General features: G+C 35.7%; 1 long non-coding RNA gene across 1 annotated transcript in view; it reads left to right on the plus strand.

Annotated features, from left to right (window-relative positions):
- The window catches only part of LOC110256256, a 50,308-nt gene extending 31,293 nt beyond the window's left edge, over positions 1 to 19,015 (plus strand). Inside the window, exon 3 of the long non-coding RNA XR_002337604.1 lies at positions 18,942 to 19,015. This is a non-coding gene — a long non-coding RNA (uncharacterized LOC110256256). The remainder of the gene's footprint in view (positions 1 to 18,941) is intronic.

Below are 25,503 nucleotides of genomic sequence, written 5' to 3' on the forward strand. Positions count from 1 at the left end.
ATTAAAACACCAAATATGGTGCAAGTTCACTTCACAGCAGGTATGGATGGTGGCTTTATTAAATGAAGATAAAAAAATTAAAACCAGGAGTTCCCGTCGTGGCGCAGTGGTTAACGAATCCGACTAGGAACCATGAGGTTGCGGGTTCGGTCCCTGCCCTTGCTCAGTGGGTTAACGATCCGGCGTTGCCGTGAGCTGTGGTGTAGGTCGCAGACGCGGCTCGGATCCCGCGTGGCTGTGGCTCTGGCGTAGGCCGGTGGCTACAGCTCCGATTGGACCCCTAGCCTGGGAACCTCCATATGCCGCGGGAGCGGCCCAAGAAATAGCAACAGCAACAAAAACAGACAAAAAAAAAAAAAAAATTAAAACCAAATGTAGACATGAGTTTAGAACTCAAATTAGATCACAGGAAATGTAATTATTCCTTAACGAGCTAGATTCTGTCAAACCATGGTTGCTCCCTAATAGAAAATATGAAGCTTATTAACCAACTGCAGTAATTCTGTCAGGCCTCTGAGAAGGCTTATTTTAAAAATCATGACTTGGGCTCAATTCAGAAAACAACAACATTAGGAATCTGGGACACCTGTTATTCAGTGTGAGCATGCCCTTTTCAGTTTCATTTCTTATAATGCCAGTGGGAACTCTAAATGTAATTTTATCTCTAGGACTGACCAACTCCATAATTTATGTGGAACCAAGCTGGAGTTCTATATTTACCCTGCACTGCCTTTATAAGAAACTGCTTTGAAAACACTATCTTCAGAATGTCACAATAATAGTCTTCTGACATCATATGTACAACTTATAATTACCCCACGCTTATTGTATCTCCACATATATTATGTTGCACAGAGATTTATGTGGAGGGGGGAAACGTGTGGTGTTAACTTAGCCTCTGTAAAAGCGTTGTTTTTTTACCAGCATTGGTTAAGATAACCAAAAGGCAGAAACCCAAATGAAATGTCCTCCAGATGAAGGTAGAAAGGGAAGACCTATGCAGAAAATTGGCTGTAGAGCTTTGGCATAATTATGATCTAGTTAGAACAAGGCACTCAGTTCCTTGTGTGTCCTTTATCAGAGAAGAGACACAGAGAAGCTGTTAAACTGGGTATAATTTGTTGATCAATTTTGTGACTACTGATGTGTGTTGTAAAATACTTGTAGTTGTTGACTACATTCAAATAATTCCTATACCCACCTTATGAGACTTTAGAAGAAAGAGAGGGTCAGAGAGGTCAGGTGTTCAAGATTCCCACAAGTAGTCAGTGAATGAATGAGGCAGGATTCAAACCCAAGTTAGTGAGGCTAAGAATCAGCCTTTTCCCTCTGTAGTTCAGTTCATTTTTTTCATTGATTTATTCAATTCAGAATCCTGATTTCTTACTCATGATATTCAAAATCACTATATGATTGTTAGTGCTCTGAATCTCCTCATGCTGTTTATTAACCTTTCAGTCTCAGCTTCTCCAATCTTCTGTATCTCTACATCCCACCTACCCCTCCCACCCCTAACTCCAATTCAAGGAAAAATATCCCAGCTCTCTAGCAGGAAAGCTTCACTATTTTGACTGATCTGGAGTCAGATTAGTCACATTGAATCACCTTGCACTTACTAGGTGTGGGGTCTTGGGCACATTAATAAGCTGCTCCATGACTCAGTTTTTAATCTATAAATTGTCAATAATAGTTATCCTATGCTAAGGATGTGAAGGATGGGATAATAATTAATATATATAAAATGCTCCTAGTAGAGCTCAGCACACAAGTGCTCCTAGTATTAGAAACTATAATTATCATCACCAATAGCTGAATCTTTGCTTTTATGTTCCTCTGTTGGAAAGTACCTGCTAAACATATGATAAAAATTAGTTGCTCCTGTTGTTATTCTGCTCATGTAAAAGTAAATGATTTATTCTCCTGAATTCCAACGGTTTATTTTCGTTGTAATTTGTCTTGTAATGACGCTTTCTTTTTTGTTGTGGTCCTATACTACTTTTTTAAAAAAATCTTATTAGGACCATACCTGTGGCATATGAAAGTTCCCAGGCTAGGTGTTGAATCAAAGATGTAGTTGCCAGCCTATGCCATAGCCATGGCCACAGCAATGCATGATCCGAGCTGTGTTGGATCACCACACCACAACTCACTGCAACATAAAATCCTTAACCCACTGAGGGAGGCCAGGGATTGAACCAGCATCCTCTTGGATACTAGTTGGGTTCATAACCCGCTAAGCCACAATGGGAACTCCTACTATTTAAATATTTATTGCTGTCAAATTTCAATATATTTGTCATATGATTAAACATATAATTCTTAATTAGATCCAAGTTTTTATTAATACATCTTACTATTTTAAAAAGAATTATATATCATTATAGCCCCCAAAGCCTAACATAATGCATTGCTTATTTCAAGTACTCAGCAACCATTTTCTTAAGCCTGAATTATAGGCTCAACTTAGTTTTTTGATAATATCTTCTTAGAGGATTAAAATAAAACTTGAAGAGAATTCACTAATTAATTTATTCATTCATTCTTCCAGCAAATCATATTGAGTTCCTTCTAGGTGCTGGAGTCTACGGCAAATACAATGAATAGCTGAGAAATTTTTTTCTCATGAAATTTATAATAAGTCTTCTTTAATGTGCTTATGAATCACCTGGTAAATCTTGTTAAAATCTAGATTCAGATTCAGTACTTCTAGGGTACTGAATAGTCTGTGTTTCTTACAAGCCCAGAAGACCTGCTGATGCTCCTGGTCCCGGGAACAGATAATGACTAACAAGGGTTTAAACTCTCTCTTGATAAATACCTTTTTGAGTACTCAATATTGCACAACTTCCCTCTCATTCAACCTCTCCTGAGACAGTGGGCATCTTGATTGGAAGCACTCTTATATCCTCCCTAGCCCAGAATAAGTGAATGCATCGATGAGAAGAGTGGCCAAATGAGGTGCATGTGGTAAAGAGGCTTGCCTGTAGGATGATCCCAATTAATAAGAGACATATGGTTCTCAAAGGACAGTTCTCTCTTATAAACTAAGTGTTAACAAGTATGCTCACCCAAAAGGATTTCACTGAGGAGAGCTTAGCCAGAGAGTACCACTGTATTGCCTCTCAACCCATAGTTTTCTGCATTGGTGAGTTTTAGCTCTAGTCCTTGAATTATCGCATTATGATTATGTGATAAAAACCTGTTCCACAGTAGCACTGATTTCTGATGTGCTTGGACTTTGTGCTTAATGGAACATGGATAACAATGATCTACTGTTTCTCTCCATTAATATAGTGCAAGAATGTGAGTTATAGCTAGAATTACACAAAGTGATTTTCCGATTATGTCCAAACTTATGCATTTCTGTTTATCTCTAATTTAGATTGACCATAGCAGCCCAGTAATCTTATTAAATAACTTACATCATGCATACCTAGAATCATATTTAATATATACATATTTATAATTCTAATACAATACTGTATTAGAATAAAAGTATTCAAACCTTTTATTAGGAAGAGACAACTCTAGTCTCATATTTATGCTCTGAAATTTCACATGGAGTTATAATTACACACAATCTTTTTAGTCCATTTCCATTTTCCCATTTCCCATTTATGTTATTATTAGCTTTAGAAATTCCTTGCATTCTCTTTTTTCAACCATTTCTCATATGGCAGCTTATCCATAAGACTTTGTAGTAATTCCTTATTATCTTGATCAGATTTTTTTGTTTCCCTGCCCTACCATGCCCTTGAAAAGTGACAGTTCTAGAACAGATTCTTCTTCTTCATCTTCTTTTTTTTTGCCAGTTTTATAGTATGCTGCAAATAAAGATTAAATGAAAAATTATACTGCTTTCATAGTCTCAAGTTACATTTGGCAGCAAGCTTCTGGTGACTCATGCTCAGTAAGTAGCACCAGGACCAAGAAATATGCATGGTTCCATCACTAAAATGGAGAATAAGAAATTGACAATGCCAGGTAGGGACACAAAACACATAGTAATGATAGTGCTCTGAGTGGGATTCTGAAATATGGTGGTGAGTCTCCTCATGGGGGCTTTTGATTTACTAATTCAGGAGACAAAGAAGAATATTACTGGAGATTCCTCTTGTATTACAGATCCATGTGTAAACTCTATATGAGTAAACTAGAAAATTTATTAGTTACTGCTTCATCCTTTCTTTTCAGAGTTTCATATGAAGTTTAGTTGCTTTTTATTTTATTTTCCATTTATTATTTTTTTCATATGGCCCTTTAACAATAACTAGTCTTTTAAAAGTACCATTAATTTTAAGCTTAAGAGTACATCACCCTTTTATTGTCTCTAATTTCTCTAATGTTTCTTAGAAAAGTTGTTGTAATAGTCTTGGATTTGGTCTTAGGAAAGCACCACTTATTAAAATTTACCCATAGGCTTTAAAAAATCTTTAAGTGAAGGATGCAAATGAATTTAAACAAGAACGCTTTTTCCTACCCAGCCACCTTACTGAGATTTGTAATATTCATACTATGAGGGAACTTGTAGAACTTAAGGAAGATTCCTGGAGCCAGGGCTTAATTGTTATACATTTATTTTTTTTTAAATAAGAAAGTTTATTCCCCACCACTGTTTTACAGCAAAGGGTGTTTTTCTGAAATGCCCCTCTTGAGACTACTACAGAGGTGGATTAAGATACTTGAAGAATGGTTAACTGCCATTGCTCTAGGTTTTTCAATCAGTGGAAGTAATTTATTCAAATCTGTAGTCATGGAATTCAATATATTTTTGCTCTCCTTGCTCAGAGTCAATATAATGCCGTAATCTTCAGTAAATATTCTGCTCTGCAGAGACAAAATTCCCCTTGTTAAGGCCATTCCAAAGTCTGTGTGTGGAAGGGAGGACATGGACTTTAACTAGCTAGCAGACCTCTAATAGAAAGGTGATATTTTAACTTTCATCCATCTCTCCCTCTCTCTTACTTCCTCTCCTCTCTCCTCAACCCCAGGCACATGTCAGGCACTCTCTAGCACCCCTTAAACACCAACACACATCACTCTTTGATGATTTCTTACACTTGAGGCTATATGTTAGCCTCATTAATATAGGTTTCTTTAGATAGCCAAGAATTAATCAGATGTAAAGTTTTTGATCTCTATTTTTGTGTACTTTTCCAGAAGAGTTTGGTTATTTATTTATATGTATATAAATACAGATATTTACATCTTTAAATATATATAGCACAATGTGTTCATTGTATATATAATTTGTTCACAGAGACAAGAGGAATTTAACACTGGGTTTGGACTTTATGGATTGCCATGTTTAGAGACAATGTATTTGAGTGTTAGTAAGTATATAGTAGGTGACTAAATCTATGGTGTCTACTACTGTAAATTTTGAATTGGAATTTGTATACATTTTTCTGTCTATTTTATATTAACAAGTGTGTCCAATAGGCAGTCACATTAGCCCCCTTTATTCTCCTGAAGTATGATGACTGCCTATTGCTTTCATATTCCTATTGTCCTCCCTAAACTGTATTACGAAAACTCTGTCTACTCTACAAACACTTATTCTGACTAAACTAAATCAGCCATCAAAATTTTTGTGTCTAGCTATTTTTGTATGTAATGTATACAATTTTTTACACTTGGGTTCAAAAGAAATATTGTATTATTACTTCTTTCTTTGTTCTCCTTTTCCAGTAACCTTGAGATCGAGGTGACAGTAATTATTGAATTAAAAATAGAGCTTTCTACCTTATCCAGTAATTTGAGAATCAGTGTTACAATGCAGTTGTCAGGAAAACTGGAAAGATTTCTACCATTTTACAGTGCTTTCAAAAAAATGTATAAAACAGTATTTTAAGGAAACTAAAAAGAAAACAAAAAGACAACTTACAGAATGGGAGAAAATTGTTTCAAATGATGCAACCAACAAGGGCTTAATCTCTAGAATATATAAACAACTGATACAACCCAACAGCAAAAAAGCCAATCAATCAATGGAAAAATGGGCAAAAGACCTGAATAAACTGTTCTCCAAGGAAGGTATACAGATGGCCAGCAAACACATGAAAAAATGCTCAACATCGTTGATTATAAGAGAAATGCAAATCAAAACTACCATGAGATACCACCTCACACCAGTCAGAATGGCCATCATTAATAAATCCACAAATAACAAGTGCTGGAGGGGATATGGAGAAAAGGGAACCCTCCTGCACTGCTGGTGGGAATGTAAACTGGTACAGCCACTATGGAGAACAGTTTGGAGATACCTTAGAAATCTATACATAGAACTTCCATATGACCCCGCCATCCCACTCTTGGGCATCTATCCGGACAAAGCTCTACTTAAAAGAGACACATGTACCCACATGTTCATTGCAGCACTATTCACAATAGCCAGGACATGGAAACAACCCAAATGTCCATCAACAGATGATTGGATTAGGAAGGTGTGGTGTATATATACACAAAGGAATACTACTCAGCCATAAAAAAGAATGACATAATGCCATTTGCAGCCACATGGATGGAACTAGAGAATCTCATACTGAGTGAAATGAGCCAGAAAGACAAATACCATATGATATCACTTATAACTGGAATCTAATATCCAGCACAAATGAACATCTCCTCAGAAAAGAAAATCATGGACTTGGAGAAAAGACTTGTGGCTGCCTGATGGGAGAGGGAGGGAGTGGGAGGGATCAGGAGCTTGGGGTTATCAGACACAACTTAGAATAGATTTACAAGGAGATCCTGCTGAGTAGCATTGAGAACTTTGTCTAGATACTCATGTTGCAACAGAACAAAGGGTGGGGGAAAAAATGTAATTGTAATGTATACATGTAAGGATAACTTGATCCCCTTGCTGTACAGTGGGAAAATAAAATAAAAAACAAACAAACAAAAAAAACAAAAACAGTATTTTTGTTAAATTAAGATTTGGTAAAATTCATTGATAAAATTACACGTACCTATTCATTTCTTTTAAGATGTCTTTTATATTTGTTGAGTTCCTTTAATTTTCTATTATGGAGTAAGTCAATTTTGGCAATATTTATTTCAATAGAAAATTACATTTTGCATCAAAGTTTGACATTTTATTCTATAGCATTTACCTATCTACAGTTAGGTATCCCCTTTTATTTTATTTATTTATGTAGTTGAAGTATATTTGATGTACAGTGTTAGTTTCAGGTATACAGCAAAGTGATTCAGTTATATACACACACACACACACACAAACACAAATATATATATATATTCCTTTTCAGATTCTTTTCCATTATAAGTTATTACAAGGTTTTGAATATAGTTCTTTGTGCTATACAGTATGTTCTTGTTTATCTATTTTATAAATAGCAGTGTGTATATATCAATCCCAAACTCTTAATGTATTCTTCCTCCCAACCTTTCCCATTTTGGTAATCATAATTTTGTGCTAAGTTAAGTCAGCCATACAATGAGACACCAACATCAAGTACTTTCACTGACATGTGGAATCTGTTCTCTATGCCTGTGAGTCTGTTTCTATTTTATAAATAAGTTCATTTATATCCTTTTTAAAAATATCTCACATATAATGATTATATGCAGGTGATATTATACTATATATAAAAATCTAAAGACTTCCCATGAAAACTATTAGAACTGATAAATGATTTCGAAAAAGTAGCAGGATACAAGATTAACATACAGAAATTTGTTGCACTTCAGTTGGTCCGACGGCTGTGGGTTATTGTTAACTTGTTTAACAGAAATTTGTTGCATTTCTTTACACTAACAATCAAATATCAGAAAGAGAAAGTAAAAAAAAAAAAAATCTCTTTTGAAATCGTATCCAAAAAATACCTAGGAATAAACCTGACCAAGGAGGTGAAATACTTACACACTGAGAACAATAAAACACTGATAAAGGAAATTGAATATAGTTCAAAGAAATAGATATCCCCAGCTCTTGTATTGGAAGAATCAATATTGTTAAAATGGCCATACTTCCCAAAGGATTAATGATATCTCTTTTAAATTGTCCATAACATTTTTATAGAACTAGAACAAACAATCCCAAAACTTATAAGAACAAAAGACTTGGAATTGCAAAACAATCTTTGGGAAAGAGAACAAAGCAGTGGCATAACCCTCCCATACTTTAGACAGTACTACAAACCTCGTGCTATTTAAATGTCTCCTCTTTTTGTTGATCAGATTTGGCAAAACTTATGCACATTATAACAATAATAGATTGTAATAATATTTACAATAATATTTCGTAATAATTATAATAAAGTATTAGTCACCTTTTATAAAGATCTTTTATTTAAATTTTTTATTGAGGTATAGTTGATTTATAGTATTGTTAGTTTCAGATGTACAGCAAAGTGATTCATTTATACATATATAATTTATACATATAATATATAATTTTTTTCTGATTCCTTTCCATTATGGGTTATTACAAGATATTGAATAGAGTACCCTGTGCTCTACAGTAAATCTGTGTTTTTCATCTATTTTATATATATTAGTGTGTATATGCTAATCCTATACTCCTAATTTATCCCTGCTCTTGCCTCTTTCCCTTTGGCAATGATAATTTTGTTTCCTATGTCCCTAAGTCTGTTTCTGTTTGTATATAGATTTATTTGTGGTTTTTTTTTTGATTCTACATATAAATTATATCATATAGCATTTGTCTTTCTCTGACTTAATTTACTAAGCATAATATTCTCTATGTCTATCTCTATTGCCACAATTAGCAATATTTCATTTTTTATGGTCAAGTAATATTCTATTGTGTGTGTGTGTGTGTGTGTATGTGTTACACTTTCTTTATCCATTTGTCTGTTGATGGACACTTATATTGTTTTAATATCTTGGCTGTCATAAATAGTGCTGCTATGAACATTGGGGTGCATATATCTTTTCAAATATAAGTTTTCATTTTTTCCAGATAATATGCCCAGGTGTGGGATTACTGGATCATATGGTAACTCTACTTTTAATTTTTTTAAGGAAACTTCATACTATTCTCCATAGTGGCTGCACCAGTTTACATTCCCACCAACAGTGTAGGAGGGTTCCCTTTCCTCCATACCCTCTCCAGCATTTATTATTTGTAGAATTTTTGATGATAGCCATTCTGATTTGTGTGGTGTGGTACCTCATTGTAGTTTTGATTTGCATTTCTGTAAAAATTAGTGACGATGTTGAACATTTTTTTACATGTCTGTTGGCCCTCTCTATGTCTTCTTTAGAAATATGTCTGTTTAGGTATCCTGCCCATTTTTCAATTTTTTTTTCCTGTTTTTTAGGGCTGCGTCTGCACTGTATGGAAGTATGGAAATTCTTGGGCTAGGGGTTGAATCAGAGCTGCAGCTGCTAGCCTTCACCACAGCCACAGCAACAGGGTAGCCGAGCTGTATCTGTGACCTACATCCCAACTTGCAGCAACACTGGATCCTTAACCCACTGAGTGAGGCCAGGGATCAAACCCACATCCTTGTGGATTCTAGTCAGGTTTGTAAACCACTGAGCCACAATGGAACTCCAAATTGTCTGTCTGTTTGTTTTTTTCCCTTGCTTTTTAGGGATTCACCTGCAGCATGTGGAGGTTCCCAGGCTAGGGGTCAAATCAGAGCTACAGCTGTGGCCTGCACCTCAGCCACAGTGATGTGGGATCCAAGCTGTGTCTGCAACCTATACCACAGCTCACGGCAATGCTGGATCCTTAACCCACTGCGTGAGGCCAGGGATCGAACCTGCATCCTCATGGATACTAGTTAGATTCATTCATGCCACAATGGGATCTCCCAATCTGGTTGTTTATTTGATATTGACTTTTATGGGCCATTTGTATATTTTGGAAATTAAGCCCTTGTTGGTCAACATCATTGGCAAATATTTTCTCCAATTCCATAGATTGTCTTTTCATTTTGGTTATGGTTTCCTTAGTCGTGAAAAATTTTTAAGTTTGATTAGGTTTCATTTGTTTATTTTTGCTTTTTTTTTTTTTCTATTTTGCCTTAGGTCACTGATAAAGACCCAGGTTCTAAATTTTACTTTTTAAATTGCTATTTAATTTTCTGCTTAAAAAATTCTTTTATATTTCTTTTAAAATAATTTTTTGGGCTTTTTTCTTTAGATATTAAAAACTTTATTCTCCCCTCATAATCTTTCTAATAAATGCGCTAATTACAAAATCCATGTCTTTGCATATATGAACTCTAAGGCCTGTTAGTGCTTGCTTTGGCAGTATTCTTTTAGGGTTTTATCTATAGTGTGCTCATTATCATTAATTTCTAGATAACTGATTTATTTGTTTTCTAGGGCTGCCGTATCTATGTACCACAGACTGGGTGGCTTAAAAACAGAAATTTGTTGTCTCACAGTTGCTGAGGCTGGAAGTTAAAATCAAGGTGTTGGCAGGATTGATTCCTTCTGATTGATTCTCTGAGTGAAGGATCTGTTTCAGGCTTCTCTCCTTGAATCCTGTATTTACTCTATTTATATGTGTCCAAATTTCCCCTTTTCGTAAGGAATTTTGTTAGATTGAACTAGGAGCCTACTCTATTGAAGCATCTTTACTTAATTGCTTATGTCTGTAATGATCTTATTTCAAAATAGGGTAAATTCTAAAATACTGGAGGTTAGGGGTTCCCATTGTGGCGCAGCAGATATGAATCTGAGTAGGAACTGTGAGCTTTCAGGTTTGATCCCTGGCCTCACTCAGTGGGTTAAGGATCTGGCATTGCTGTGAGCTGGGTTGCTGTGAGCTGTGATGTAGGTTGCAGACGCAGCTAGGATCTAGAGTTGCTGTGGCTGTGGAGTAGGCTGACAGCTGTTGCTCAGCTTAGACCCGTAGCCGGGGAACCTTCGTATGCTGTGGTGCATCCCTAAAAAGACAAAAGACTAAAAATAAAATAAAATACTGGAGGTTAGGACAACAAATATGAATTGGCGGGGGGGAATGCAGTTCAATCTGGAACAATTACTAATGCTAAATTGTTTAGAATAATATTTTTAAATTCCAATAAGAAATATTTTTTGTCCCTTTTTTTTGCCATTTGTTTTTGCAATCAGCAAAACACATTGTTTCTGTGATCAGCAAGTGTAGTATGAACATTTACCCTTTTTGAAATTCATTGAAATTATTATTTCTTCTAGAAAATCTAATTGTTTTATTGACTTTTAAATCACCATTATTTGATCCAGAAAATTTCATGATTATTAAAACTTTTGATGAATTGTTTTCAGGAAGTGAATATTTTCATTTTTCTACAGTTAGGGATTTCTGAGCAAAGAAAACTAGACAATATTTAAAGGAGGTGCCTTGGAAGTTAAAAGGTAATTGAATAGCCAGAAGTCTCCTGAGAGATTTGGTGACCTACCTCTAATGTGTTTACATTTCTAAGAGAGATGAAACCTGGGACAACCATTTATGTTTAGAAGAATTGTAAACTACTAGGGAGGAAAGGGACAGCATGTTTATAAACCCCTGGATTCATAATTTCCTCCTCTGTAATAAGAGAACTCTGCTTTTGTGTCTGTGCTTAAGTTGCATTACTCCAGAAAGGGAAATAATTGGAGCATGAGGAAGGAATGTTGTAATTGTTGTAAGGAAATAATAAAAATTTGCCTTGACATAGGAATTTCATGTTTTCATTCAGAGTAATATAGATAAATATCCATTTAACAAATACATCAATTGTATATTTTATAAATGCTACTGTGAAGAAACAAAATCCCATTGAGTAAAGATCTAATTGGCTTTATTCAGTGATTCATAAATTGGGTATCATCCATATAGCAAATAGGAGCTCCAAGGAGCTGTACAAATGGAAGACTATGGGCAGAAATAGGTGAAGGACAAGGAAAGAACAGATGGTATCAGGCAGGGTCACCTTTTCTTTGGAGAACAAAAGGGATCTATCAGGTGGATTACTTCATTGGTGCTGACTAGAAAATTCCAGACTGATTGGTTAAGATTACATTCCTGAGGGAGGTCGAAGCTGCAGTTAGGCATTAATTTTGGCTTAGTGATGTAGATTTTGCAGAAGTGACTCTGTTTGGGGTGTGTTGTTTCTTTTAATACCACTTTGTAGGGAGATTTCTTGGAATGAATAAGAGATCAATCAGGTCTTTAATATTCAAAAATTGAAATTCCTTTTTCTTGGGGGAAAAAGAACGAGATGTTCTGAATTTTCTTCTTCATAATTTTATTTATTATCCTGCATTGTCCTATTAAGCACTTACCTGCTGATATTTTTATTAAATTTAGTTTTTCCTCCCTTTCATACCACCCTCTACCACCAAGTCTACATATATTTTGTCATAACTCTGTTAAAAGGCAAATGTATTAATAATTTTTGCTTTTGATCATTGAATGTCACTGCTTTAGATTCTGGTTTGACAAGGGAATCTACATCTTTTTTTTTTTTTTTTGTCTTTTGTCTTTTTGTTGTTGTTGTTGTTATTGTTGCTATTTCTTGGGCCGCTCCCGCGGCATATGGAGGTTCCCAGGCTAGGGGTCCAATTGGAGCTGTAGCCACCGGCCTACGCCAGAGCCACAGCAACGCGGGATCCGAGCCGCGTCTGCAACCTACACCACAGCTCATGGCAACGCTGGATCGTTAACCCACTGAGCAAGGGCAGGGATCGAACCCGCAACCTCATGGTTCTTAGTCGGATTCGTTAACCACTGCACCACGACGGGAACTCCCTTTTTTTTTTTTTTGTCTTTTGTCTTTTTGTTGTTGTTGTTGTTATTGTTGCTATTTCTTGTACATCTTTTTTAATGCTATTTTTCTCTATGCCTAAACAGTTGCAATATTTTAGAGGAAGAGCAAATCTTTAATAAATGCTTTTCTGCAGCAGGTCAGGATAACACAACCATTTCAGTATCCAAACCACTAACACAGTTTTGGCATCACTTTTAAGAGAAAGAGGAACAAAAGAAAAATTGGTTACATGACTGAAACAACATGGAATAAACTTGGAGAGAATAATGAACTTCTTTCCTTGAATGGTACTTTCTTGAACAAATAAAAGTTACCTATAGAAATGGTTTGAAGATATTTGGAATGCTGCCCTTTTGTTGAGAAAAGACTCCCATCTGAAGCTTCAGATACTTTATTTGTCTAGAATAGCAATTGGTGGCATCAAGCCAAAGTGCTGCTACTATACAGCATTACACATAGAGTGGTATCAGTCACTGAGGTGATTCCAAGTTTCAGCTCTTGCAAGTTTCCAAGAGCTGCTAAAAGAAGACTTTCCAAACAAGTGGATGCTCTTTTGCTGAGAATGGAAAGTGTTGGAGGTTAAAAGACTTCTATGACTTGTGCTTATAGTTGGTTGTAGTTTTATATTCAAAATCAACTGTGTTACTTAGAATAAATGAGAAAGCATGAAGAATTAGTGAAATTGAAAGCCTCATATATTTCCCTAAGAATTTGCTTTCTTAAAGTATTAAGGACTAAAATCATGGAGACATGTTTTATTATAAACTTGATTATTATATATAACTAGAAATTTGACCTTATAATGCTAAAGTTAGTAAAAATTTTAAGGTAGGTCAGTAGATCAAAGTAGAAAAGAATATAGTTCCTTGAAATGAGATGTAGTCCAATCTCAGTTTTTTAAGTAAGATACAATCCAGTCTCTGCCATTTAACTTGTTCTGTGTCCTTGGACAAATCACTCAACCTTCCTAAACCTCAGTTTCTTCATGTTTAAAATTGGAGTATTATCTATATTTGCCTTAGGACATTTAAGTTTAAAGTCATACATTTAAATTATCTAGCCAGTGGCTGGCACCTTAAAGCATTCAATTAATTGACATTATTATTACTAACCTTAAACTGGAAAAGATTTATCTTAAAGGTACAAAAATCCTCTATTTAGCCATAAATATTTGTTTGGGTCAGGCATTGTTACAGGTGCTTGGGAGAAAGTAGTAAGGACAGTAGATAGGCTCCCTGTCTTCAATGAGTTTACATATTAGAGGATGTAAGGAAGCTGAGTATAGAAAAATAGACAATATACATGTAAACTAATATAGAACCAAGTAAAACAATTTATATGATGTGAAAAACACAGTTGGGTAAAGAAGCAGAAGGGGACTAGAATGGTATGTTATGAGGTGGCATTCGAATTGAGAACAGCAAGGAGAAGGGACAGGAGCACAAAGTAAGATGCTAATGAGCTTGTCATCACTTTAAGAGTCATAAGGTCAGTTACCTGTTACCCCGAGCAAAGTAATATACAAGGTGAGGCAGTCATGAAAGGTATGTAATAACAGGTAGATAGGAATGTATCATAGAAAATTTTGTAGACTACGGTCAAGGAATTTGGAACTTGTTCATTTTATATGGGAAGTCATTGAAAGACTTGAAGCAAGAAAGTGACATGACCTGATTCACATTTTAGAAATGGGGATGGATTTAGGGCAGCAAAAGTTAAAGCCAAAGCCAGTAGAACGATAAAAAGGTTATTGAAGTAGTTATCAATACTTTAATGGGGGATGAGGCTGACATGAGCTAGGATTTTTCACTGAAGTTACTAAAAAAGTGTGGAATTTGGAATATATTTTTCAATTAGAGGCAAGAGGATGAGTTGGATGGGAGATATGAACCAAAGAGAGAAGCAATAATGATCTTAGACTTTGTTTAAGTAAACTTAGAGATGTACTTATGTTTTCTTTCTTGATTAAATAGAATGTATAGACTACAAATAAAGATATAGTAATGTGCAGAGGGGAAAAAAAACCAACAAAACTTTAAAACAAAGCAAGAACCAGCCAGCTTATTCTGAATTTAACATTTCAATGCAGAAATACTGCATTCTAAGAAACTATTGAAATATTTCCTTTGATGCTTTCTTTTACTATTTTGAGCAACTTTGACTTTCTCAAGCAAATACATCTCTATTTGTTGGCATTCTAGACTGCATTCCTGCTCCTCTTGAAAAATGAAGAGGATGAAGGATATTTTTAGTTTATCTACCCTGCTCAGGAAATTCTTGCCTTAGTTATTTGTGTAACATATGTGAAAAATTGTTTAAAGTATAATGAAGAAGGAGGAATGTGAGGTAGATATATAACTTTATAGTGTTGAATTTTAAATTATTATAAAATCTATCAGCCTATATGATGTTTTATCACTTCTGTTATGAACTTCCTCATAATTAAATATTAAAAAAATAGCTTCCTTCCTCAACAAAACAGAACACAAACCAAGATATGTCTCTTAAATTTAAATAGAAAGCCTTTAACAAAAAAGCAAAAACTAAAAAGTACCACATTTCTTTTGGCTTGAGTCTGAGGGATTTGAAATATGAGAGGGACTCAACTTACCATTGTTGGAGGAGTGGCCACATGGAAAGTAAGGGAAGGACTTCAGACAAACTCTAGGAGCAAAGACTGCTCACTCTGCTCCATCCCCATCCCCAGCAGACAACTAACTGGTGAGGGAACAGGGCCTCAGTGACACAAATAACTGGATAGAGGCAACAGCTTGGATGAACTTGGAGTTGGATATATCCTGCGAGTCTCCAACAAGGAAGCAAACTTGTGACATCCTGATTTTGGGTTTGTGAGACTTTAAACAGAAGACCCAGTTAAATTACATTCTACTTGGATTTCATTTATGGAAATTTATTATGGAAGCAAGAGAAGATTAAAACAACTTGTTCAAAAAAGACAACAGGCCCCTAACTGAGTCAATTGTGCTAACCCCCCGGTCAGCAAACCAAGACTTAATACCTAACCTAATGGCAATTTCAGCTCTCAGGAATGTTCTCTTAAACCAGTCCATCTAGAATTTCGTGGCCAGCACCAGTGATGTAATCCACTTAACAGACTCCTTCTTTCCCCCAAAAGAAAGATGAAATAATCTGCTCATTCCTTGTCCCTACCTGCTTCTGTCTAAAAAAGTCTCCCTTTTTATATAGCTCCTCAGAGCTCCTTTCTATCTGCTAAATGGAATACTGTCTGATTCATGAATTATTTAATAAAGCCCTTGATCTTTAAATTTACTCGGTTGTATTTTTTTTAACAAACTGTTGAACAGAGAAGGTAAAGAATACGACACAAAAAAAGAAAAACAATCCTTTTAAAAAATATTTGTGGATGTAAAATTATTGTCCATAATATATGCTGCTGAATGTGTGAAATTATTTGCCCTTCTCTTTGATTTTAAAAAGAGAAGTTTGAAGTGAAGAAAAAAATTGTTCTTGTGGAAGAATTATGGTTTATTTAAAGACAGTAATTTTCACTTGGAAAACTTTTTAAAAAATCTTTTTTAGCTATATTATTTCATTAAATAAAGCTTACGACTAGTAAAATTAAAAGATTCTTAGATTCCAAAGAAATATTGGAAATTGTTTTATTGATCTTTGAAGATTATATGGTTTGTTTATCTGAGCAAATAGAAGAGATTTCTGGAATATTTCAGCTACATAACTTTGCATGAACCTGGGAAAGTTGCTTAACCTCCTGGTGACATATCTTCCTTGTCTGATATTAGAACCTACCTCATAAAGTTGCTGTTAGGGTTAAATGAGTAGGGAATCAGGAGTTAGAATTATAGACTCAGAGAACCACAGTTTTGTCATGTTTTATCTAAAGGCATTTCTGTATGAAAGGTGGGATATTTGATGTAAATATAGAGCTATAGATGAATATCCCTAAAACCTACTTATGTGGCAACTCATCTGATTATTTGTAGTTACTATTTCAGATAAATGATTTATCTTTCCCATCCTCTCCAGTTTTATCATTGGCCCCATGCATCTTAGACATACTTATGGTCTCCATCTCTTACTGTTATAATAAGTTATTAACCCTCACAAAGCTGCTGTTTTGTAAGAGAACCAACATAAATCCATAAATAAAAATATTGTATTCCCTAGTTTTATTGCATTACTGGTGAAATGCCTGCATTGAAATAAACTACCCTGTAAACTGGAGTGCAAGGACTGTATCATATTCAGATTGAAAAGATGTTGACAGCAGTTCCTGGGGCACAGATTAGGTGTTTAATAGATGGTTGATAAACATATAATGTTTGGCTTCCTTGACATTAAAATTCATTGTAATCAAGAGTATTTAACTTTCTTGTTAGATTTTTTATGTTTCCTCTTCTTAGTTTTAACTAAGTGTCTAAATCTGTGTACTATTTAAGGACTCTTGATCCCAGGTCTCTGAATTCTGAATACTTCTTCCATTGACTAACTCTATTCTAAAATATCCAAGCTGTTTTATAGCTTATGCTTTCCTTGTAGCCTTAAAATGTCTTTCATAACCCTAAGCCATTCCCTGCTTTGCATTTTTTTTTTTTTTTTTTTTGGCTAGGATAAGAGAGCTCTTCCTCTTTCCTAAGAGTTCATGACCTGCTGGACTTATAGCCATTGCTCTAATATCCTCAGATCTGTCATTAGCCTTAAAATGATCTTTCTCCTATTAGAGGAGACAGGATTTGACTAATTCCTTTCCCTTCATCTAAAAGTGAATTGACTAGAGGAGAAAATGGACAAAGAGATGTGATGTTATCAGCATCATTGTCTATTTGAAAAGATACTACCTGAGTTAAGTGTCTTCTCAGATGTGACTCAAAGATGAACATCTGTGTCAGGAAGTTCTTTATAACACTAACAAGTGTCTGCTTAAAGCACTAAATGCATTTCCTTCTGACAGAAAAGGAAAGCTGAAACAGTTGACCCTGGTACCGCCAGACAATTACCATCTACATCTCTGTGATTCAGCGACTTTGTTTGAATCACTCAGACAGTGCTAAATTACCAGTTTTATGCAGTTGTCCTCCCTACTGATTTCATAGCAAGGTGATCTGTAACCTCACTTATTGCTCAGTAATCTTCTGGATCTATAAAGTGAATTAAGGAGTTCCCATTGTGGCGCGGTGGTTAACGAATCCGACTAGGAACCATGAGGTTGCGGGTTCGATCCCTGGCCTTGCTCAGTGGGTTAACGATCCGGCGTTGCCGTGAGCTGTGGTGTAGGTTGCAGACGCGGCTCTGATCCTGCGTTGCTGTGGCTCTGGTGTAGGTTGGCAGCTACAGCTCCGATTCGACCCCTAGCCTGGGAACCTCCATGTGCCGCGGAAGCGGTCCAAGAAATAGCAAAAAGACAAAAAGACAAATATATATATATATATATATATATATATATATATATATAAAGTGAATTAAGAGTACTGCACAGAGTAGCCAGTTCAAATTACAGTTATGGTTCATTAAAGTAGGCTCCACTCCTCACTTAATCAATTTGCCTGCATAAACAAATGCCAATTATGATGTATTTGTTTTCATTTTTTTCCTGTTCATCTTTCTTTTATTTGTTTATTTTTGCCTTTTTTTTTTTTCTTTTTTTTTTAGGGCAGCACTGGTGGCATATGCATGTTCCCAGGCTAGGGGTCTAATTGGAACTATAGCTGCTGGCCTATGCCACAGCTATAGCAACATGGGACCCAAGCCACGTCTGCCACCTACATCACAGCTCACAGCAACACCAGATCCTTAACCCACTGAGCAAGGCCAGGGATCGAACCCGCTACCTCATGGTTCCTAGTCAGATTCATTTCCGCTGTGCCCCAACAGGAACTCCCCGTTCATCTTTCTTGGGGAGTTAAGTATTCTTTAAACTTAGAATCGAGTTTCTCAGAAAGCTTAAATTGGGCCACTACTCACCAAGATAATTTCACCAGATTTTTTACATCAAATGTCTCATTGTTTTGATAACTTTGTCCTCACGACATTCTGATCTCATTATCTACCTGTGTTCCTGGTTTCTTTTCTAAGACCAAGCAAACATAAATAATAATGGCCCAGTGAAACAGAGATGACTAAGTGCCTTTCTTCTTTTTGAACTGTAAGAACTACCCCTGGCCCAGGTAGAGTCTGATCTGTCATCCAACTGGAGACTCTGTTTTCCAGGCTTTCCTGCATCCTGATGTGCTTTATTAAAGTTAAACCAATGGAAAATGAGCAGAAAACCAAGTGATCTTTGCCAGTTCTTGGCCTTAAGATATTAGGTAAGTGCTCTTCCAACTTTTTCCTCATTCTGCAGGCCAAAATAAAGAGGTAGCAGCCTCCCATTTTGTAAGTAAGTAAGATCACACCATGCGTGGCAGAGTAATAAGATAAGGAAACTGAGTTTCTATTGGGGAGAACATAGGCCTCCCCAGGAGCATGGACTCTTTCTTAAACTTGAAACTATTTATGAGAAATAAATTTCTATCTTAAACCATTGTCATTTGGAGGTATCTTTGTTACAGTGACTTCCAATTTACCTTCACCTATACGGATTATTGCTGAATTGCTACCTTGAATAATAATTTCAGTTTAGGTCTGTAAAAACTATAATTGAATTAGAGGTAGGATTTAATTGTTGGTTAACATAACACCAGACTGAGACACAGGAGATCATAGCTCAAGTTCAGCCCTGCAACTGGTGTGAACTTGAGAAATTATTTAGTTTATCTTATTCATAACAATTATCACTATCAAATAATATCCTGAGCATTTCCTTGTTTGTTTATTGTCAGTTTCCCTCTCAGAATGTAGGCTGCACAATTACAATTAATTTAAATATTTTAAGACCAATTAATTATCTCTAGCCCATAGAAGGCTTTGAATAGTATAGTATGTATGCAATAAATATTTGTTGAATTAGTTGAAATTTTCTGGCCCTCTATATAAAATATAAAAATTTCATAAAATAATCTCTTAGGACCTTTCTAACATTTTATGACAACTAGTTTTCATAAAAATATAGAAATAGTGCCACCTATTATGGCCTTATTAGTTTCAAAATTATGCACTTACATTAATATTCAGCAAATAGCTAATATGTAATAGGTACACAACAAAACCCCAGGGATAAAGTCCTGGGGGATAACACTGTTGCGATTAAAGGGATGGGTAGAATTAGGAAAAGGTCCTGATAGACAACAAAATGTTAAACCCCATCACTTGGAAATAAGATGTATTATACTGATAAAATATGACAAGTTCTTGGAGACATGTAAAACGTGCTCGAGAACACAGGGTGGGGATGGAATTTTTTTGCCCTCAGGGAATAAATGAGAAAGATCAGAGGTATTTAAGCTATCCTATGCCTTGAAAGAATTCCCTAGACAAAGACATTGAGAAAGTCATTTTGGGCAGAGATTGACACAAATTAAGTATATCCCAAAATAATAAGTAACTTGTTTAGCCAGGGTGCACGTTGAAAGGTGTAGAAATAGATGGATAGAAAAGAAGAATAGATTTTGATGACAAAGACATCTGACTTCAGTTTGTACCAACCTGTTTTTCCTTCACTCCCAAGGTAATGGCATGGTAGATATTTTAGAAAAATTACTCTGTCAGCAGTGGTTCTGTAAGTGGGAAAAGGAAAGCAGAAGGAGTGACACAGAGACTTAGGAGGTAGAAAAGGGTGTTATAGGAAACTGGTTAGGCAGTGCTGGTCAAAGAAAAGAAAATTATCACATACATGTAAATGGTCATAAATTGATCACCTTCTTGAAAATAGTCTGCAGAACTTCCGGCACATTCTAAAACTTCCATATATTAGGCCCTCAGATGCAATTTATATTGCTGTTGCTGTGTGACCTAAAGTATGTACCCTTGATGTGATCAGATATATGTATAAGGACGTTTGTATCAAGTAAGTCACTTATTCCTTTCTAAAATATATAATGTATACTATTGGATTGTTTCTCTTCTGCCTTAAGATTCTATATTATGTAATCCTCAAATTAATGTAACTGTTTTCCCAACATTTGTATTGGACTATATGTTAGAAATTTGATATATAAGATTGGAAAATGTGCTCGATTTAGTAAAATATTCATACATATTAACATTATCTCAATTAAAAAGTAATTTAAATATATTAACCCATTGGATATAGTCGGAATGAGGATAAGTGAAATATTACTTTATTAAAATATTTTCCTTTTGTGTTTTTTCTTTTCCCCTAATCTACCTCAGTTTTTAGAGGAAAATGTGTCCCCAAAACTTTTATTTTTCTTCCACTGTGTCCAGATGTGTCAAGAAACCTTAGAGAAAAATCGATTATTTGAGGAAGGCAAGATGAGAACAGGCTGTTTTAATTTCTTATGATATTTTTCTCCAGACACCTAGATTGGCACAGGAGGATTGCAGAATTCTTCTGAAGAGATGGCTGCAGTGAAATATCTTCCCATAGGGGAAAGAATAATAAAATAAAGCAGCTGCTCTTGGTACATGGAAAACCAGAAACTGTTAACAAAGTCATGATTTTTCCAAAGTAAAAAGTATATAACGCTTAAGACTATTCTTCCTTTAGAAATATGTATTGTTTCACTTTTCTCTCTCCAGGCCTAGAGATTTGGATAAAATAGGAAGATGTCTAATCTTAGGCATATTTGAAGGTGCTAAACTCTGATGAATTGGTATAGGGAAACTCAGCATTTTCCTGTAGTCTTTTTTATAAAATGTGTTACAGTAAACAACATTTTTCTATCTTCTGAATATTGATTCTCTGAAGCTTAGAAGAAGAAACTCATTCCCTTGGAAATGAAATTTTTTTTTTTAAACTAAGAACAAGTTGTTTTAGCAACACTGTACTGTCAGTGAAAGGGCTGGTATTTAAATGATGCCTTTCTCCAAAAAAAAAATCAGTTGGTCAGTACAAATTTTCAAAGGCCTTGATTGAAAAAACCCAGATAAGCTATTTCAATGTTATAAAGAAAAGTTAAGCTTTTATATTTTTAGCATTTCGAGTACTCAGAAAGGACTGCTAGGGTAACAGGTGACTGTTATATCCTGATAATTGTAAAACACGATTGCCATTTCATCAAATTGTAGAATCAAAGAAATGTGATAATGTTAATACACCTGTCAGTAGTCTAACCTTATCTCTACATAAATCACTTCTATGGTTTCCCTATTAAGTGTTTTTCAGCCTATGCTAAATAACACTGGTGATTAGTGATGGGGCTTAACTGAATTCTCAAATGCAGACTCTCAGCAGCTTTATTTTAGTTCACAATATGACTTCTGTAATTACATGTAAGTCTTTTTATGTCATTTTGATCACACAGTGTAATTCTCTTTCTACTTGTCTTTCAACTTTTCCACATGTGGTATGGTTGGTTACTCCCTGCTGGATTCATGTTGTTTGGTTACTATTATTTAACACAATGATGTGTGTTTACTAACAGAGTGAAGTGTTTTTTAGAACTTAATATAATACTGTAAGTTTGATTTGGTAAGTAATGCATTGAGCAGAGTGATTACTTCTTCAATTCTGGACATTTCTATTAATACAAACTGAAATTGGATTCACTTGTATAGATGTTATATATGGACTTTTACATATCTTTCATTCAATCAGAAACTAACAAGTTTTCTCTTTAATGTTTAAAAATGGCTCCCTCCCCTTACTCTACCTAATTTCATTCTATACATAGAATTCATTCTACACCTAATATACCTGATATAACCGAATTTCATTCTATACATACAGTTGTTTAGGGGATCTCAAAAGGCCTTATTCCATTCTTATATTTCCCCTTGTCCTATTATGTCCTGATCTTTCTGAATTTATGTAAACTGAAATCTAACACTTCAAAGTCCAAGATCCATCTTCATCATTTTTAAACTTAAGATAGAAGACACTAAAAAGGTCACTTGAAAATAATTCTGCCGGGGGATATAAATCGAAAAATGGCAAATCATTTAGAGGCACTTTTAAAGAAAATCGATAAAAATGCTTCTTGGAGCTTCACTAAGTTGTAAAGATCATCCCCTGTGCTAATAACAGTGGTAAATACAGTGTGTGGGTGGTTAATGTTAGATCACTCAAAAACCCTTTAGAAAGCTTCAAATATAAGAAAAGCCTGAAAGAAATGGACAAAAGGGAAAACTGTGTAATTGTTGTTAGGCTAATGGAAGATGCTGGATTGAATCTTTACCCTAGGAGACTAAATTACTATCATAGAAGCAATTATGTTTTGTCCCTTCATCTTTGCACGTGTTCCTTCCTCAAATAATTGAATACATCACACAGCTGGGATTGGGATGGTAACCCAATTTCCATCTCCATTGTGTACAGAGCCTCTCTCCTGTCTTAGGCACGTCTGGAAAACACTCAAAAGGCATTTAACTCACAGGAGGACTAAAAATTTATACTCTTTAATTACACAATTAGTTAAGGAAACTGTGAGTAAATAACCTTGCTTAAATATAAAAACTGTGGTTTTAAATGTCTTGTCAGTACCATTTCTCTTATGAAAGGTAAAAAAAAAAAAAAATTGCAAAATTTAGAGCTGAGTGGAGCATTATTTTACCTTTGTTTCTTGTGGCTGTGATTGGGGCTCACCAAAGGAATTAATGTGCATTGGGATCACCTGATGAATTAAAACATACCAACCCCCAGGCTCTTCCCCAGAAGAGCTTCACACTATCCAGGGCAGTGGATATCTTTGAAGGAAGAAACTTCTAAAAAGTCTAATGACAAGAGTTCCCATCATGGCGTAGCAGAAATGAATCCAATTAGGAACCATGAGGTTGCGGGTCCCATCCCTGGCCTTGCTCAGTGAGTTAAGGATCTGGCGTTGCCGTGAGCTGTGGTATAGGTCTCTGTGAGCTGTGGTGTAGGTCGCCGACATGGCTTGGATCTGGCATGGCTGTGGTGTAGGCTGGCAGCTGTAGCTCCAATTAGACCCTTAGCCTGGGAACCTCCATATGCCGCTGGTGTGGCCCTATAAAGACAAAAGACAAAAAAAAAAAAAAAAAAGTCCAATGCCAGGGCCACATTTCAAATCAATTAAACCAATCAAGTTAGAATCTCTGAAGGACGAGGTCTAGATATCACAATTTTTCTAAGTCTGCTGGATGATTCCAATATCCTGACAAGATTGACAACCAGGTGTAGGTGTAGGTCTCAGATATGTGACTGTTTAAAAAAGCTCTCCAGAGCATACTAAATTCAGGTTATTTACCGAATCACTGATGTAAAGAATAACTACCCTGTAGTTCTCATTGCGGCTCAGTGAGTTAAGGAACTGGTGTGGCTGCGAGATGTGGCGTAGGTCTCGCAGATGGGGCTCTGATTTGGTGTTGCCATCCATGGCTGTAATGTTGACCTCAGTTGCAGCTCCAATGTGACCCCTGGCCTGGGGACTTCCATATGCTGCAGGTGTGGTGATATATGAGAGAAAAAAAAATAAAAGGAAAAAAAAGAAAAAGAAAAAGTTATGTGAGCAACGAAAATTTATTGTGTTTGTCCCTTTAAATAAATAAGTCAATAAATAAAAAGAATAACTACCACCCAAAACAAGCAAATTGTCCAACCCATAGCAAGTAGATAGCCTTAATGAAGTCTGATTGCTAGGTCCAGTGTTCTTCCTGCTCCACTGACTTAAGTCAAACAATTTCTAAACTCTACCAATGTTCTATGAAATCTGGCACTGATATTTTTGGAACATTAAAGTAGAAGACCTTGAGTATTTACTAAGCTTTTCACCAAATTAAAACCTGAGGAAGACACTTGAGGGTGATTCAAATACTTGCTGAAAGAGTGGAATTTTTGGTGTGCTTGTAGGAAGAGGAGGTCAGGTCCCTGGAGCCTTGCTCTCAACATTGCTCTGTGGAGAGTCATCTGCTGGTTCAGTCATCTGTCTCATATTCCAGTCACATCAAGGTGGCTTATCCCAACTCAGAAAGAAAGTCATTTGCTTCTAAGTGTGGTGGTGTATTAGTTTTATAGGGCTGCCATCAAAAGGCACCACAAACTGGTGGGTTAAACAAGAGGAATTTATTTTCTTATAGTCCTGGAAAGGCCAGAAGTCTGAGGTCAAGGTGTTGTCAAGGTGTTGAGATCTTTCTTTTTGGCTTGCAGCTGGCCCTCTTCCCCCTGTATTTTCGCATGGCCTTTTCTCTGTAGGGGTACCTGTCTGCCCTAATTTCTTAGAAGGACATCAGTCCGATTGGGTTAGGGGCCACCCTAATGACCTCATTTTAACTCACTCAACTACCTCTTAAAGGGCCTCTCCAACACAGTCTCATTCTGAGGTACAGGGTTTAGACTTCAACATATGAATTTTGGGAGGAAGACACAACTCAGCCCATAACAGGTGATGAAACACCGTTTGAGCATGCTCACATGTCTTCTGTTTAAAATATAGAGCGGACACTGATGTTATCTATATCTAGGAGGATATTTTAATCACAGAATGATCACCAAAAAATGAGAAAATTTCAATGTTATGGTCCTCATTAATGTAGGATAATTGTGCCATCTTTCTCCCTGAAAAGCAGTGCTCACACAAGTGTATCAAAATATGTTTCCAGGGAGTTCCAAAGTCATGACTCAGTGGAAACCAATCTGAGTGGTATCCATGATGTTGCAGGTTCAATACCTGACCTCGCTTAGTGGGTTAATGATCTGGCATTGCCATGAGCTATGGTGTAGGTTGCAGATACAGCTCAGATATGGCATTGTCGT

This window comes from Sus scrofa, chromosome 13, assembly GCF_000003025.6.
Source record: "Sus scrofa isolate TJ Tabasco breed Duroc chromosome 13, Sscrofa11.1, whole genome shotgun sequence".
NCBI classification, from domain to species: domain Eukaryota; kingdom Metazoa; phylum Chordata; class Mammalia; order Artiodactyla; family Suidae; genus Sus; species Sus scrofa.